General features: G+C 43.4%; 1 protein-coding gene across 7 annotated transcripts in view; it reads left to right on the top strand.

Moving 5' to 3' along the window:
• PKNOX2 (PBX/knotted 1 homeobox 2) overlaps window positions 1–16,296 on the top strand; it is an 89,781-nt gene that overhangs the window by 29,249 nt on the left and 44,236 nt on the right. The window contains exon 1 of one of the 7 annotated variants that reach the window (XM_051638724.1): window positions 7,446–7,463. The exons of 3 other annotated variants lie outside the window; for them this stretch is intronic. The gene's annotated coding sequence lies outside the window, so the exon portion shown is untranslated. Of the gene's footprint in view, window positions 1–7,445; window positions 7,464–9,595; window positions 10,068–15,026; window positions 15,206–16,296 lie in introns of those variants that run through there. 3 more of the 7 variants (XM_051638722.1, XM_051638720.1, XM_051638725.1) reach the window with 3 other exon arrangements.

Here is a 16,296-nt window from a genome sequence, read left to right as displayed (position 1 = left end):
GCAAAGCCACCACCAACCTCAACCCAATCTTTTTTCCCCCAGACTACTCCAACAAGCTGGATTTGGGGGTGCTTTTATTTGCATTTCCTTGCCTTTTTTTTTTTTCCTTTTCCTTGCTTTTTTCTTTTTCCTTCCTTTTTGCACTTGCTTGATTTTAAAATTTTTTTTTTTTTGCTTTAACTTGTTTTGTTGTGGGTTTTTTTCACAGGCCTGCAAGCAGCCAAACCTCTCCTACCTAGGGATTTGGGGTGAAAAATACCCTTTTTAGGCACAGAGGCTTATTTCTCCCTCAATTTTTTTTCTTTTTTTTTTTTTTTTTAGGGGGAATATTGCTGGAAAAGGAAGGCATTGCCTAGGTGGCAGTGTAATTTGCAATGCGAATTCCCACTGACAGCCAGAAATACCTGAAACCAGAGCTTTTTCCCATCAAGAAGCAGCAGGGTTGTGGCTTGGTTGCTCTAGAGAAGTTAAATTGTGCAGAACTCCCCTATTTTGGGTAAAAAAAGAGTGAAAATAGGAATCTGTATAACCAACAGGATGCCCTGTTGTCTGTCACCTGGAATTTTTCAGCCAGAATCAGGGGTGGACTCAAAAGCATTGGCCAGAATTTTAGAGGAAACTTAAGGAGACTTTTAGAGGAAGTGTCTGGAGCAAAGTTGCAAGGTTCAGGCAGAGTTGCAAAAACAGTTGCAGACAGGCATTGCATTGCAAAGTTGAAAAAAAAAAGGCAAATGGGTGTTGTGTAGTTGCAAAAAAAGAGAGCAAATGCACAGCAAAAGAGTGGGGCTGGTCCTGTTTAACATCTTTATTGATGAGTTGGATGAAGGGATAGAGTGCACCCTCCATAAATTTGCAGATGACACTAAGATGGGCTTGACCGTTGGGCCAAGGCCAATGGCATGAGTTTCAACAAGGCCAAATGTTGTGTCCTGCACTTTGGCCACAAGAACCCCCGGCAAGCGCTACAGGCTTGCAAAGGGGTGGCTGGAGAGCTGCCCAGTAGAGGGACCCGAGGGTGCTGATTGACAGGTAGCTGAACATGAGCCAGCAGTGTGCCCAGGTGGCCAAGAAGGCCAACACCGTCCTGGCCTGCATCAGGAATAGTGTGACCAGCAGGAGCAGGGAGGTGATCCTGCCCATCTGCTTGGCCTTGGTGAGGCTGCACGTGGAGCACTGGGTGCAGGTTTGGGCACTGCTGTATAAGAAGGACACTGAGGTGCTGAAGAGGGCACAGAGAAGGGCAACTAGGCTGATGAGGGGTCTGGAGAAAAGGTGTTATGAGGAGAGGCTGAGGGAGCTGGGGCTGTTTAGCCTGGAGAAGAGGAGGCTGAGGGGAAGACTTCATCACCCTCTACAACTACCTGAGAGGAGGTTGTGGTGAGGTGGGTGTTGGGCTCTTCTCCCTAGTGACCAGTGATGGGACAAGAGGAAATGAGAAATGGAACCAATTAATTAACTGGGAACAGCTGCAAGTCAACATGCTGCATGATCAACTTGCCTGCACTGGAAACATCTGGTTCATTGGCACTCAATGTTGGTCCCCATTTTATTGACCATGAAGCTGCAAGGATAGGATGAAGAACAGTAAAAGCCACTTCGAGGGTCACTGTAGCTTTTTGGCTCTCTGTCATTGGCTGATCTCCTACACAGCTGCTTCCCACTGAACAGTCACATCCCAACTCCAGTGCCATTGGCCATCAACCAACATGGGAATAAAAACAAGCTGTTGGGTTTTTTTCAGTTGATGTGACTTATTTGGGGATTTTTATATTTTTTGAAGGAGGAATACACAGTGATTTATCAAATTTTGTAATTAGATGGGGAAAAAAAACACCTTTGCCGTCTCATTCTCACCAAGGTGGGCAGTTGGAGAGGGTCCAGCGTCGTGATTACCATCCCATGGTAAAGTGGATCTGGGACAATCCAATACCAATACTGTGAGGGGGAATATTTTATTTCTTCAGCAATAAATACTTATTTTCCAAAGTGCTAGTTCAGAATGGAGAAAAATGAGAAGGTTTGAAACACCTCAATGAAATTTAGTTTTTTGTTTGAATCCACAGCTCCACTCAGTGCCATTTTAATGCTATTTTAAGTGGAAATGTCAATTGGAAACTAACATTCAGAACTGTCAAAACATTTCACTTCTGCGGACAGAGCTGATAGATTTTTGCTAACATGTGTCCCAACAGAAAACACTTTTGGAATTCTACCATGAAAAAAAAAATTTTTAAAATATTTATTTATTTATTTATTTATGTTTAGAAATCAATATTTTGACTTATTCGAATGAAAACAAAGCTAAAATACAGTATTTCCTCCACGACACAAACACTATTTTCTGACAAGCTGTAATCACCAAAAAAGTGATCTGAATCAAATGTTTGCTGCCACGGTCTGTTATAATTCCATGGGAGGAGAAGAGAAACAGGTATTTGTAATCGTGGGCTCTTGGAACCCTTTTTTGCCAGTTAATTCTGTACTTGCACAGTTTTATCTGTTCTTGTAGCCCAACAGGATAAAAATTAGGGTGCAGGAAGCCCCGTCCACCATCCAGAACCATTTCCAATGAGTTGATTTTCTTTAATAGAAGGGGAAAAGCCTTGAAAAAAAGATGGTTTTCTGCACCAGGAGAGGTTCAGGCTGGATATTAGGAAAAGTTTCTTCACAGAGAGTGGTGAGGCCTTGGACCAGGCTGCCCAGGGAGGTGGTGGAGGCACCTGGAGGTGAACACGTCTGTGGAGGTCTTCAAAAAAGGGGTAGATGTCATGCTTCATAAGATGGTTCAGTGGTTAGGGCTTGTAGGATGAATGGTTGGACTTGATGATCTTGAATGTCTTTTCCAACCTTGACAATTCTATGATTCTGTGATTCTGTGGTTGCACTGGAGAGCTACAAAAGTGCAAGCATGCAGTACACTGCAGAGGTGCCCAGATTTGCAAGCACAGTGCACTGCAAAACAGTCAAGCACATTGCATCACAGACACTGCAGACAGGTTGCACTGCAAAACCTTCAAGTGTATTGCGAATCCTGCAAGCACATTGCATTGGAAAAACTGCAACCACATTGGATTGCAAAAACCTGCAAGCACAGTGACGGGCAAAACTTGCAAACCTTTTGCATTGCATTGCAAACCTGCAACACGTTGCACGGCAAAACCTGCCGACACATTGCCTTGCATTGTAGACAACCTCAAACACGTTGCATTGCAAACCCTTAATTAATTGTGTTATGTTGCATTGTAAACCCTGCAAACCCCTTGCCTTGCACCTGGGAACCTTAATACAAGAAAGACATTGAGGTGCTGGAGCATGTCCAGAAAAGGGCAACCAAGCTGGTGAAGGGCCTTGAGAATAAGTCTTATGAAGAGTGGCTGAGGAAACTGGAGCTATTTAGTCTGAATAGGAGGAGGCTGAGGGGAGACGTCATCACTCTCTACAACTGCCTGAGAGGAGGTTGTAAAGAGGTAGGTGCTGGTCTCTTCTCAGAAGTGACTGGTGATAGAACAAGAGGAAATGGCCTCAAGCTGCACCAAGGGAGGTTTAGACTAGACATTAGGGAGAACTTTTTCACTGGAAGGGTTGTCAGACATTGGAATGTGCTGCCCAGGGAGGTGGTTGAATCACCATCCCTGAATGTGTTTAAAAGTCCTCTAGATGTGGCGCTTGGGGACATGGCTTAGTGCTGGACTTGAAAGAGTAGGATTAGTGGTTGGACTCTTACGATCTTGAAGGTCTTTTCCAACCTAAGTGATTCTGTGATTCTGTGTCGTCCAACCTTTGCACTTGCTGAGCTCAGGTACCAGCGTAGAGCTGATTTATTGCCATTGCCAAGAAATTAGTTCCAGTAACTGTGTTCTTCTGACACCAGGAATGATTTCCCTCTTCTGTGTTGCCTTTGGAAATTCAAGTTTAATGATGGGAATATTTTTTTGTGCCCATGTGCCCTTGTTATTCCAAATAGGTTTATTACCATTTAATTTCTTAAGTGACCTCGTGCCTGTCTCCTCGCTATATCAAATTTCTGGCTTATGAAATCCAAAAGGATTTATTTTCCTTGGAGTGAGATGTTTCCCTGCTCAGGAACTCTAGAAGTTTCTTTAAGCCTGTGTGAAGTCATTGGAAAAGGGGATGCTCTGGCTGGGGCCTTATTATTCTAATTTAATATTTGCTAAGTGATCACGGTGTATTTTGAGTGAATAAGATTAGGCCTGGTGAGTGTTTTTTCTGGAAGAGATACAAAAATTCATATTATATCTATTAAGTGGGATGCATCTGTGGAGCTGATCCAGAGTGATGGCTCTGAGACTGGATGGTGATTCAGTGATTTGTGATTAATCCTTATTTTTAATAATAATAATAATAATTTAAAAAATTATAGATGTCTTCCCACTTTGGAGATGCATCTAGCTGAGGGAAAACATATGTAATGACGTCAAATCCTGATTGGATTGGTTTAAATTCTGATTTTTGCCCCAAAATCCTCAAACCCACCAAAATGCAGTGGGGTGACATTAGTGCAAGATTTAATTCTGTTTTGTTTTTTTTTTTTTCCCCAAACTCTGGAGTTTATGTTCCCATGACAACCAGTATTTTTATCCTCTTGGTTCGGTGCCTTGCAAGATGGAGCTGTCAGGAAGGATTTTCCTTCCTGAGGCCCATGAAGGAGTTGGGGTCAGAGCAGAGGGAAACAAAAAATACATCCCTGCCCACCAAGAAAAAAGAAAAAAGCAGGAATTTGGATGCTGTCCCTCTTGCTACTAGCACAAAAAAAAATTTTGGGGATGCTGCAACCCAGTGGGTCACCGAGTCCCTGTGGAAATCTCTAAAATGCATCAAAACCCCCCAGAAATAAGTGAAAAAAGAATTTGTGCTGAAAAAAAATATTTTTCCATCTCTGCATCCTTTTTAAAATGCTTTGTGTTGGGATGTGGCTTCATGGGTTGAGCTGGAACTTGAGGAACTCAAGAAAGTGAGGAAAAATAACCCAAATTTTCAATGGAATAAAATTTTCCAGCCTTTATCCCTGGAAAATAGTGTATGTTTAACTGCTTTTACTCACCCAAATCTCACCCCCACCTTATTCCCCAGGGTTACTCTACCCCTGTGATTATTTTTAGCAATTTCTCTGAATTTTTCAGCCTTTAGGTCGGCCATTTATTGTAATTTTGTTTTTTGTTTTGGGTAGAGATAAGCTTTTTGCTGGAATTCCTTAAAATCAGTGAAAATGGAACAACATTGGGGTATTTTCAGAATTTTATATATTTGGACTTCATGGTAGGAAGTCCATGGGTTACATTTGTGTCAGGGCAGGGGATGGAAATGCAGATTTTTAGGTGGAAAGGACCTTAAAACTGTAGAAGTTTGCTCCTAAACCCCCAAATGAGGGGAATTTAATCCAATAACAATGCTGGGAATTTAGGAAAAATCAAAATCTGCTTGAGCTCCCCCCGATAGTCAAGCCCTTTAGATAGTAATTAATTCCTAATATTAATGTTTTCCTGTGAAAGGGAGGCTTCTGGCATCAAGCAGCTCCTGGCCATGGGTGAAAACACCAAATGAAGGAAAAATTCAAGATTCTTGTGCTGTATTTTTTCTTTCACCTGACTCCAACCATGCTGTTGGCATAGAAACAGCCTTTTCCCAAAAGGTCACCTGCAAGGAGGGTGGTTTAGGTGTAATTCAAAGGGATTACAGGGGATTAAGGTGCTCATATATGTGTGTGTGTGTGTGTATAAATATATATATATATACACAAAATATATATATATTGTATAATGAGAAGGCATGTGTGGATCCTATATATATAATATATATTATATATAACCTCATGAGCGCACACATAGCCATATATATATTTTTAATATGTAATTTTTGAAAGTCAGTATGATAAAAGAGCAATATACAGGAAGGTCTGGTAAATTAAAAAGTCTGCGATAAAGGGTTGGCTGGGTTTTTTTCCTTTTTTTTTTTCCCCTTATTTCCCGCCCCCCCCCCCTCCAGTCCCTGTCACATGTGACGAGGCGATAGCGGAGCGACGCGTATCTCCTCTGTGTTTTTCTCTTGGCTTTAATTAAACCTCAGGCAGGGCTGGAAAAATGTGGCGAGACGAGATAATTGTGCTTATTCCCTGCGTGGGGCCAGAGCCTGGGCTCAGGAAAAAAAAAAAGAGAGAAAAAAGGGAAATTTGGGGGAGACTCAAAGGTGATGGAGGGCGGGTGAGCTGCTCCATTGAGGATGGTGGAGGTGTGAGCTTTGGGATGAAAAACTTGGCTTTACAGCCCACTAATGGCTCCAAAACTTCCATTTTTTAGCCCATTTTGCAATGCTGCATTTTTACAGCTGGCTCCTGGAACAAGAAAAATCAGTAAAACTAATTTATTTTTATGGCAACCAGCCTGGATTACTTTTCTATTTTTCAATTCCCTCCCCCTTTTTTTTTTAGATTTTTTATTTTATTATATTTTATTTTTTAATTTTGGCAATGCAAGGTGGGAATTTAAAAGTTGAGATCACTGGAAAATTACATTTATATTGAATTTAAAAAAACACCCCCCTGTGAATGTTCTCCTGCGAGTGCAGGAAAAACTCCTGGTGCCATTTCGCCCCTAAACTGCTGGGGGTGAGGAGGTGTCATTAATGTAAAATACAGTAAAAATCCCCCCTAAAATCGAAAGTTGCCTCTTCTAGAGGAGAAAACCATCTTTTTTTCAAGGCTTTTCCCCTTCTATTAAAGAAAATCAACTCATTGGAAATGGTTCTGGATGGTGGACGGGGCTTCCTGCACCCTAATTTTTATCCTGTTGGGCTACAAGAACAGATAAAACTGTGCAAGTACAGAATTAACTGGCAAAAAAGGGTTCCAAGAGCCCACGATTACAAATACCTGTTTCTCTTCTCCTCCCATGGAATTATAACAGACCGTGGCAGCAAACATTTGATTCAGATCACTTTTTTGGTGATTACAGCTTGTCAGAAAATAGTGTTTGTGTCGTGGAGGAAATACTGTATTTTAGCTTTGTTTTCATTCGAATAAGTCAAAATATTGATTTCTAAACATAAATAAATAAATAAATAAATATTTTAAAAATTTTTTTTTTCATGGTAGAATTCCAAAAGTGTTTTCTGTTGGGACACATGTTAGCAAAAATCTATCAGCTCTGTCCGCAGAAGTGAAATGTTTTGACAGTTCTGAATGTTAGTTTCCAATTGACATTTCCACTTAAAATAGCATTAAAATGGCACTGAGTGGAGCTGTGGATTCAAACAAAAAACTAAATTTCATTGAGGTGTTTCAAACCTTCTCATTTTTCTCCATTCTGAACTAGCACTTTGGAAAATAAGTATTTATTGCTGAAGAAATAAAATATTCCCCCTCACAGTATTGGTATTGGATTGTCCCAGATCCACTTTACCATGGGATGGTAATCACGACGCTGGACCCTCTCCAACTGCCCACCTTGGTGAGAATGAGACGGCAAAGGTGTTTTTTTTTCCCCATCTAATTACAAAATTTGATAAATCACTGTGTATTCCTCCTTCAAAAAATATAAAAATCCCCAAATAAGTCACATCAACTGAAAAAAACCCAACAGCTTGTTTTTATTCCCATGTTGGTTGATGGCCAATGGCACTGGAGTTGGGATGTGACTGTTCAGTGGGAAGCAGCTGTGTAGGAGATCAGCCAATGACAGAGAGCCAAAAAGCTACAGTGACCCTCGAAGTGGCTTTTACTGTTCTTCATCCTATCCTTGCAGCTTCATGGTCAATAAAATGGGGACCAACATTGAGTGCCAATGAACCAGATGTTTCCAGTGCAGGCAAGTTGATCATGCAGCATGTTGACTTGCAGCTGTTCCCAGTTAATTAATTGGTTCCATTTCTCATTTGAGTTTGGTTATTTTTTGTGGTAGATCATGGTCTGGGGCATCTTGGAGGTTCTTTGGGGAAAGCCAACATCAGGAGGGGGAAAAGCAGGAAAGGATCTGCAAGTCATGGTGATTGGGGTGTTTTCTTTGGTGCTGATGGAAGGGTTGGGGCAAGGTGCTCCCTTTTCACTGACAATGGTTGGAAACAGTGGGGAAGGGTCTTCTCATTGGTTCACATTGTTTTGTTTGGAGAAATGGCGTTTCTCTTTGGTCAGAGAAAAGGTGATTAGTACCTAGAAGTTGGAAGAAGGTTGGAAGGTTCTTCTTTCATCACCGCAATAAAGAAAGAAAAAAGCTCTTTTTTGGGGGTCTGTGGTGTTGATCAGTGTCTCTTGAGTGGAAATTGTGCCTTTTTCCCTGAGAAGCACTTGTTTCTACCCTCTGTCTTCTTCTCATAGGTGGCTCCTCGTGGAATAGACCTTGTGGCCTCCTTCCACAATTTAGAACTAAGAAATACGTAATAAAGAGGTGATTTAAGCTTTTGGAAAAATTCCATATAAAAAATTACTGTTTCCACTGGGTTACTCAGTGGCTTTTCAGAAAGATCTTCTTGAGTTTGACCAAAATTGACAGCCAAGCCTACAACTACAGAGCACTGTTTCCAGCCCAAACTGCCAAATGAGGTCATAAATAGTCTCTGGGATTTCTTGCAATATCTGAAGTCACTTTATAGCAGCATTGGATTTTTATGGCTGTCTTTGGGCAGCTGGCATGAGTCCTGCTTCTACATGACATAGTAATCAAGGCAGGGTTGGGTCTTTTTTGAAGGGTCAACATGTTAGTTGTTGTCGTGGTCAACAAGGCAGGGTTGGCTTTTCTCTGTAGGTTCAGTGTGTTACTCGTTCCCTTTTTTTAACAACTGCTTAAATAAATTTGTGTCAGTAGATGCTTCATACCATGGTTTGTGAAACAGAAGCTCTAGTTTCAAGATCTTTCCAGAATTTGCCGTTTTCTCAGTTGGAATTTGAGAAAAAATAGAGAAATTCTCAGCTTCCACAGAAATGAAAGCACCAAAACTAGGAAACATCCTAACGTTTCTGGACATGATCTTTATGGCTTTCAATAATTTTCTTGGAATATTAATCACGAGCCAGCACAAATCAACACTAATTAATAGCTCAACAGTGCGGGTTAACACAACACCCAACACTCCATGGGGTAAGTGCTACATCTGCGTAACTCTCAAATGACCAAATTTCATTTTGATGGAGAAAATCCTGAAAATAACCATTTTTCCAGGAGAAGTGTCAGGTTTCCGGGAACTCCACTTTTCATTGAAGACCTCCATGATTTTTTTTGAGCACAGACATCATCAACAACACCTTGTACCCAAGTGTGTGGAACACGTGCAGCTCGAATCCATCACAGCCTTCCTGCAGGCTATTAATAGTTTATTAACTCCATTTAAACTCTGCTCCCGGTGTGCCGTTTCTCTGCATAGAAATTATTAAGAAAAGAGGTTTTTAATCAAATTCAAGTGGCACTGGGACACATTTGCAACCCACGCCATGCCCTATGTGGTCACACTGCTGCAAATATTCCTGTGCATATATATGTGCAATATAATACTGGTGAGTTTTGGGGAGTGTTCTCCCTCTTTCTGTAAGGATTGAAACATCGCGGTAATTCTTGCTGAGCTGACCCAAAGCCTGGGGTTTTGCAGGAGCAACCAAGTTTGCAGGGGTGAATGTTTAAAGGTGATTGTCTTGAAGTAATTAGGCAAGGGGAAAGCCCCTGGATTTTGGAAATCTATTCCCATAATAAGGAAAGAAGAGTTTTTCCAGCCTGCTTCTACCTATGGAAAACTTAAAGCTGGGGAAAGGGCTTATGGGGACTGAGAAATGTTCTGCTTTGGGAAGATTTCTGCCCTGGAGATGGGAACCTGCAACTTCTCTGCTTTTATTGCTGTTACATGCCAAGGGGAGATCCCATCATTTGATCTTCCTTCCTGACAGACACAGAAAAATACCTTTAAATTTCCATTTTCTGCCCCGCTTTGCACTTTACTGTGATGTTTCTTTGTTTCTTATCAGTCCCCAGGTATTGAGAGTCAAGCCAGGACATTAATATTGATACCGACCTCGGTTATTAAGAGCTGCATTTCCGAGCATGCCAGCAGCATATAAATACTATTACTAGGTAATTAGTGAGCATCAAGCTGAGTTTGGATTGTGCAAGGCTGGGTGTCCTACTTTTTTTTTTTTTTTTTTTTTTTTTTTTACGTTTTGCACTGAGTTGTTGAGGTTTTGCCCTGAGTAGAAGCTGGAGTGATGGAAAGCTCAGCTTGGGAGCACCTGGATGCTCAATGGACCGGAAAGAAGCAGAACGGAGAGGAGAAACTGGAAGAAAATAAAGATCTTCCAAGGTTTTCCCTTTTTTAAAACCTGTATTTGAAATGCAAAATCAGTTCTGAGTTTCTTACTCATTTTCCACCATTTCTAAGCCTTGCTGGGGTGGGGTGTCTTGGTTTGCCGTTTCTCCCCCCGTGCCCCACTTCAATTTTCTTCCTCTGGCCCTGGAAAAGTTTCCAAAATCTTCCGTGTTGCCAAAGGTCAAATGCAACTGTGTTGCTCTGGTTGGATGCACCAGAGAAACGGGTGCTCTGAGCATTTCAAGCCCTTTCTGCCTGGGGGAAACCCTTTTATTTTTTCCTCTCTGCCATTCCTTTCTCCCCAGTAAATCTATGAAGAGTTTTCCCATCCAAAAAGAGAAGAGACATCCCAGGTTGTGGCTCCTTCACCACATCCTTTATTCCAGCATGGGGCTTCGATTGAAATGTCCTGTGAATAATTCAGGGATGTTTTGCATCTTTTATACCTCAGAACTTCTGCTAAAAGGAGTTTTGAGATGCTGCCTCCTGCCAGATAGTGTCTAAAGGTGAAAAATGCTCAATTTTGCATGAGCTAAAGGGGAGGTGGACAAGGAGCAGGTCTTTGCTCAGGAAGACTCTGGACATGGGGGCTTAAGATCATGTTAACTCATTAATTTAATGCTAATGCATTAATTTCACGTGAACGTTGGAGAAGGGGTGCCCACAGCAACTGCAGCGGGACCCTGCATTTCCCTGCCTGGAAGCACTGGAGTTGGTGGGGGAGGGGAGGGGGCATCAGGTAAATCGCTGTGGTGGGCTGCAACTGGGGGGAATCACTGTGGCAACTCATTGCGGCTGGGGGTTAATCACAGAATCACGGAATTGTCAAGGTTGGAAAAGACCTTAAAGATCATCAAGTCCAACCATCTGCCCTACAGCCCCTAACCACTGAACCATCTCCTGAAACACCATGTCTGCCCCTTTCTGGGGTAGAATCGTTGCACCTGTAGGTAAATCACTGTGGATCACTACTTTTGGGGCTAAATCACTCAATCTGGGGTATAAATCATGGTGTCTCACTGCTTTTGGCAACAAATCACTGTGATTCACTGCATCTGGGGGGGTAAATCACTGCAGCTCACCAGTTTTGGGGTAAATCACTGACTTATCTTGAGTTGAATCACTGCAACTCACTGCTTTTTGGGGGTAAGTAATAGCATCTTGTTACATCTGTGGGCTGAATCATTGTGGCTCACTGCTTCTCAGGGTAGATCACTGCAGCTCACTGCACCTGGGTTTAGATCTGTGCAGGTCACTGCTTCTAGGGCTAAGTTGTTGCACTGCATCTGGGAGGAGACTGCTGCAGATCACTGGGTTTTGGGGCACATCACTGTAGCGCACTGCTTCTGGGGGTAAATCACTGCAACTCACTGCATCTGAGGCAGAATTGTTGTTACTGGGGGTGAATCATGGCAGTTCTGTGCTTTTAGGGGCAAATCACTCCATTTCACTTCACCTGGGACCAGTTCACTGGTCAAACGCAGCTTATTTTATCTGGGGTAAATCACTGCAGCTCACTGCTTCTGGGGCTAAGTTATTCCATCTGGGAGTAAATTGCAGTGGCTTCCTGCTTTTTGGTGACAAATCACAGTGTCTCACTGCATCTGGGGCGTGGGTCACGGCAGCTCACTGCTTTTGGGGGCAAATAATTGTGTCCCTCTGCGTCTAGGTAAGTCATTGTGTCTCACTGCATGTGGAACTAAATCAGTGCAGCTCACGGTATTTGGGGGTGTATCACTGCATCTCACTGCACCCAGGGCTGCAACCCCAGCTTCCTGCCCTGCTCTGAGCCTTCCCCATGTTACTGTCTCCCCTGTTTTTGTTTTGCTTGCAGCTGGGTCACTGCCTTTCCCTCCCCCAGGGGGTGTTTTGGGTCAAATCTTCCCCTTTCCAAAGCTCTTAATTGCTTGAGGCTTTGAAGAGGTTTGCTGGGAGGTGTGCAGCCCCGTCTCTGTTGAGAGCCTGATGTGGGGATCAACATCACTTAGACATTTAAGTTGTTGGGGTTTCTGTTTGGTTGGTTGGTTTGTTTTGGCTTTTTGGGTTTTCATTTAGTCCTGGTTTTGCCTGCAGATGCATGAAGCTGTGTTTGGAAAATGTCAGCTCCCTCTCCCCAGCCCCTTTGTCATAGTGGGGCAGCGTGGTCTGAAAGACCAAACCACAGCCCACCCATGGGGACGTGCTGCCCTGCTACCACTTAACTGCTTCAAAGTACCTGTTTGTGATAGGAAACAGGCCATAAAATGAATCTGTTCCAGATGTTCCTGCCAATTCCCTTCACTGCCGCCATCCACCTGAAGGAACCCGGTGCGGCAAGGTTCCTCACTCCTTGCTCACTGTAGGAGTGAGATGGTGGGTTGTTTTTTTGGGTAGCCATCACCAGAGCAGGGTGGTGGCCCCAGGTCCTGCCCAGTGCAGTGTGGTGTGTGGGATGCAGCCAGTGAGATCCCAGGGGTAGGTTACCCTCCTTGAGACTGAGGAAGAGGGCATATACATCCTTGGGTTTTGGGAGGTTCATAATCCTTAAGTCTGGAGGTGATCTCTCTCTCCTTAGAACATCTCTGATCTTGGGTTGGGGAATCTTCATCCTCAAGATTGTGAGGGTTCCTGGGTTGGGGAATCTCTGTCCTTGGAGTTTGGGGGATCTCCGTCCTTGGTGTTTGGGGAATCTCCATCCTCAGGATGGTGAGGGTCCTTGGGTTTTGGGGAATCTAAATCCTCAGGGTTGGGGGGGGAGGGTCCCCATCCTTGGGGTTAGGAGGATCTCCATCCTTGAGGTTTGGGGCTCTCCATCCTTAGGTTTTGGAGATCTTCACCTGCAGGGTTGGGGATCCCCATCCTTGTGGTTGGGAGAATTCCTGTCCTTGGTGTTAGGAAGACCTTCATCCTTGTGTTTTATGGAGCCATGTCCTTGGGGCTGGAGTGTCTTTACCTTCAGAGTTGAGGGTGTCTCCATCTTTGGATTATGGGGATTGTCTTCCTTGGGTTTAGGGGGGAACCTTCATTCTTAGAGTTGGCAGATCTCCATCCTTGGGGATGGGATATAATATCCATCCTTAAAGGTTCTCCATCCTTGGGAATGGAGGATCTCCGTCCACAGAGGAAGGACATCTATCCTTCATCCTGGATGAAGCCAGCACCCACAACCTCCTCCATACCACAGCACACACTGTGTGTAGGAGCCATGGGGGGTGTAGCCAGGCTCTCGCCCTTGGACAACTGCAGTTTTAGGTTGATGAGAACCTGCTTCATGAGCAGAGCAGGTTTCTCCCTTTCAGCCAGCCCAGCAAACATCACTTTAATTGATTTAAAAGCTCCAGAGAATGTAGGGTGAGGTGTGTGTTTGCTGTTGAACAGGGCATTTCCAGGAGACGTGGAAAACAATTTCTTTGGTATGCTCTGTGTCAGGTCCTGGTTGGCCAGAAGGACCATAGAAAAGCTGGAAAAATGACTGTGTAGGACATGATGAAGTAGGTACAAAAGCTAAAATTACTATTCATTGGTAATATGTTGCATGGCACTAATTAATTTTTAAACACCCTCATTGGGGACCTCATTGCTAAAACATGATGTTTTCTCCTCCAGCACCATAACTGTTAACTCAAAACAAAGCAGAAGAAAGGATGAGGAACGACAATGTCCATCAGACAGCACTGAGCCCATTTGGCTCTGATGGCCAAATCTTGCTGGGGAGAATGTTCTGTTTCACTCCTCCAAGGGGATTTTTTTGGGGGATGGAGAGTCAAACCCAGCTTCCCCAGAGTGCAGAAATGTGGCCCAAGCTGCAAGCAAGTGGGGAGCAAAGGAAAAAGCTATTTCGGGCTCTGCTCTCACCTGTATCACTTTACTCCAGTGTGGCTTTCCTGAATATTTTCAATGGTGTTTTATTACCAGCCTCGTGAGCCCCAGGCCAGGGGGTTGTTACCACTGTACTCACCCAGACCTACATTATTTCGTTCCATCTCTTGGAGTGCTGAGAACAGACTTTACTGAATGTTTTCATTATCACTGACATCTAAATCAACACCCCAATATACTTATTTGACACTTCCCATCACACCATATATGGGGTGTTGCTCCTAAAGTGGCCGGAGCTGGAGATGGCTTATCTTCATTTGTGTTTAATTACTCTTTAATTATTATGACAGTTTTCTCATCACCAGCTTGACTCCACCTATTAATTCCAGCCTTTAAAAGGTTCACCTTTTCAAACAGAGGGGAAATTCAGCAAGCTTCTGCAAAGCTATTTAAAAAACTGTCAAGTTTGGTGATTTTATTTCCATCACCATTTACCTTATTATTTCAAAATTAGGAAATGACAAAATTAAGAAGTGACTCGGGGCAAATTTTCCCCGCTGTTTTCTGGGGCTGATGGTCACAGGATCTGGCCTGAACCAAGTCAGGTGTCAAAAATTACAATTGTACCCTTGCAGTATTTTTTTGCTGTTGGGGAGGGGCTTTTCCACATTCCAGTAGCAAACCCCAGGGTGATGGAAGTCTGTGACTGCCCCGAGACAGGGCTATTTCTGTTTCCGTATGGAAAAGGGATGTGGCATCTGGTTTCACTCCCAGCAGCTGGCAGTTTGAAGCCTGTGGTTGTGCATGGTGCAGAGTAAAGAGAAAATAAAGTGTTGAATTGTTTGGCATTATCAAGGATTTCTGCTCCCCAGGACTCCCGCATAAAGAGATGGAAATTTGAGCTGCTGGAGCCAAGAAACACACAGAAGTATATGAATTTATTACATTTTATCTTGTTCCCCTGCAAACCGTGCTGGAAATGTCAAAAGATCATCTTATTGTTGTATCGCTTAGTAAGAGTTTTTGTTTTCTAGTTGTGATGTCTTTGATGCATGGCTGTGGGGAAGGAGGAGGAACTGGAGCAGGAGACAGCGGGTTGAACAGGCAGGTTCGTCTGTCCATGGAGCTACATGCATTTAAATTTCTCACATCCCGAGTTTTTAATTTAACAAATGTAATTAAGGCTGGGGTAGGTACTCGGATTATTAATTTACTCCAGATGGAAGAAATTAAATTAAATGCAAATTCCGTAATCAGACGTGAAGTTGAGGATGTGGGACATGATGGAGAAATGTCGTCACGTTCACTGGACCGCTTTCCCAAAACAGCACCCAAACCTAAGAGCCAGGGATTATTTGAATAATTGTGGTGGCGTTTGATAAGATATCTGATTGCTGCTATCTCCTTAAGATGGAGCTCTAATTATGATTCACCATCAAGAGGGATTAATCTGCATAACGGGTTCGCTGGGAGCAGTGAGGTGTCAGGCTGCCTCCTGTGCATTTTGGTCTCTTATTGATAGCTGCTGTGCCCAGGGAAGGTGCCAAAGTGATTTATTTCTTCTCCTCTTACTTTATGTGTGAGCCAGGAGGTCGTCAGGTAGTGCAGCTCAGCCCCAGGGATCCAGGCATCCAAGGCTGCCCAAGTCCCAGCAATGTTGCCCATGTCCTTGGACACTGGATCTGTATTTTGGAGGTACTTAATTGAAGTGGATGCATCATCGCATCTCAGTGTCCCTTCTTAGTGTCCTCATGGCACAAGTAAATCCCTTTTCCCCTGTAAAATGGAGACCAGCTGTCCCTACTTCAGTAGAAAACCTTGTTGGAGAACCATGACTCCATCCACAAACCTGGTCATCTGATGGGACCCAACCTTGATGCTCTTGGAAAGCTCTTGAGTGTTTATGAACGTTGACTCCCAGTTCAGACTTGGCTACAGTAACAAGGAGTTTCCACTTGATCTGGCAGCAGACGGTAGTCATAGATAGCAGGTTGTAGTCATAGATGGCTTTTCTTGCATTTCCACAGCAGTTACATGTTCCCACAGGAAAAAAAAAACACATTTATTTTCACTGCCAGCACTATTTACTCTTCTTGAAATCAGGCATGAGCAGGGTGGGGAAATTGAAATTATGCAGTATTGGACACCATGATATAAAAAGGACATCATGCTATCGGAGAGTGTCCAAAGGAGAGCCGT

Source organism: Apus apus, chromosome 22 (assembly GCF_020740795.1).
Source record: "Apus apus isolate bApuApu2 chromosome 22, bApuApu2.pri.cur, whole genome shotgun sequence".
Taxonomy (NCBI): Eukaryota; Metazoa; Chordata; class Aves; order Apodiformes; family Apodidae; genus Apus; species Apus apus.
Note: the sequence above shows the minus strand (reverse complement) of the source record. Positions and strands in the feature narration are given on the sequence as shown.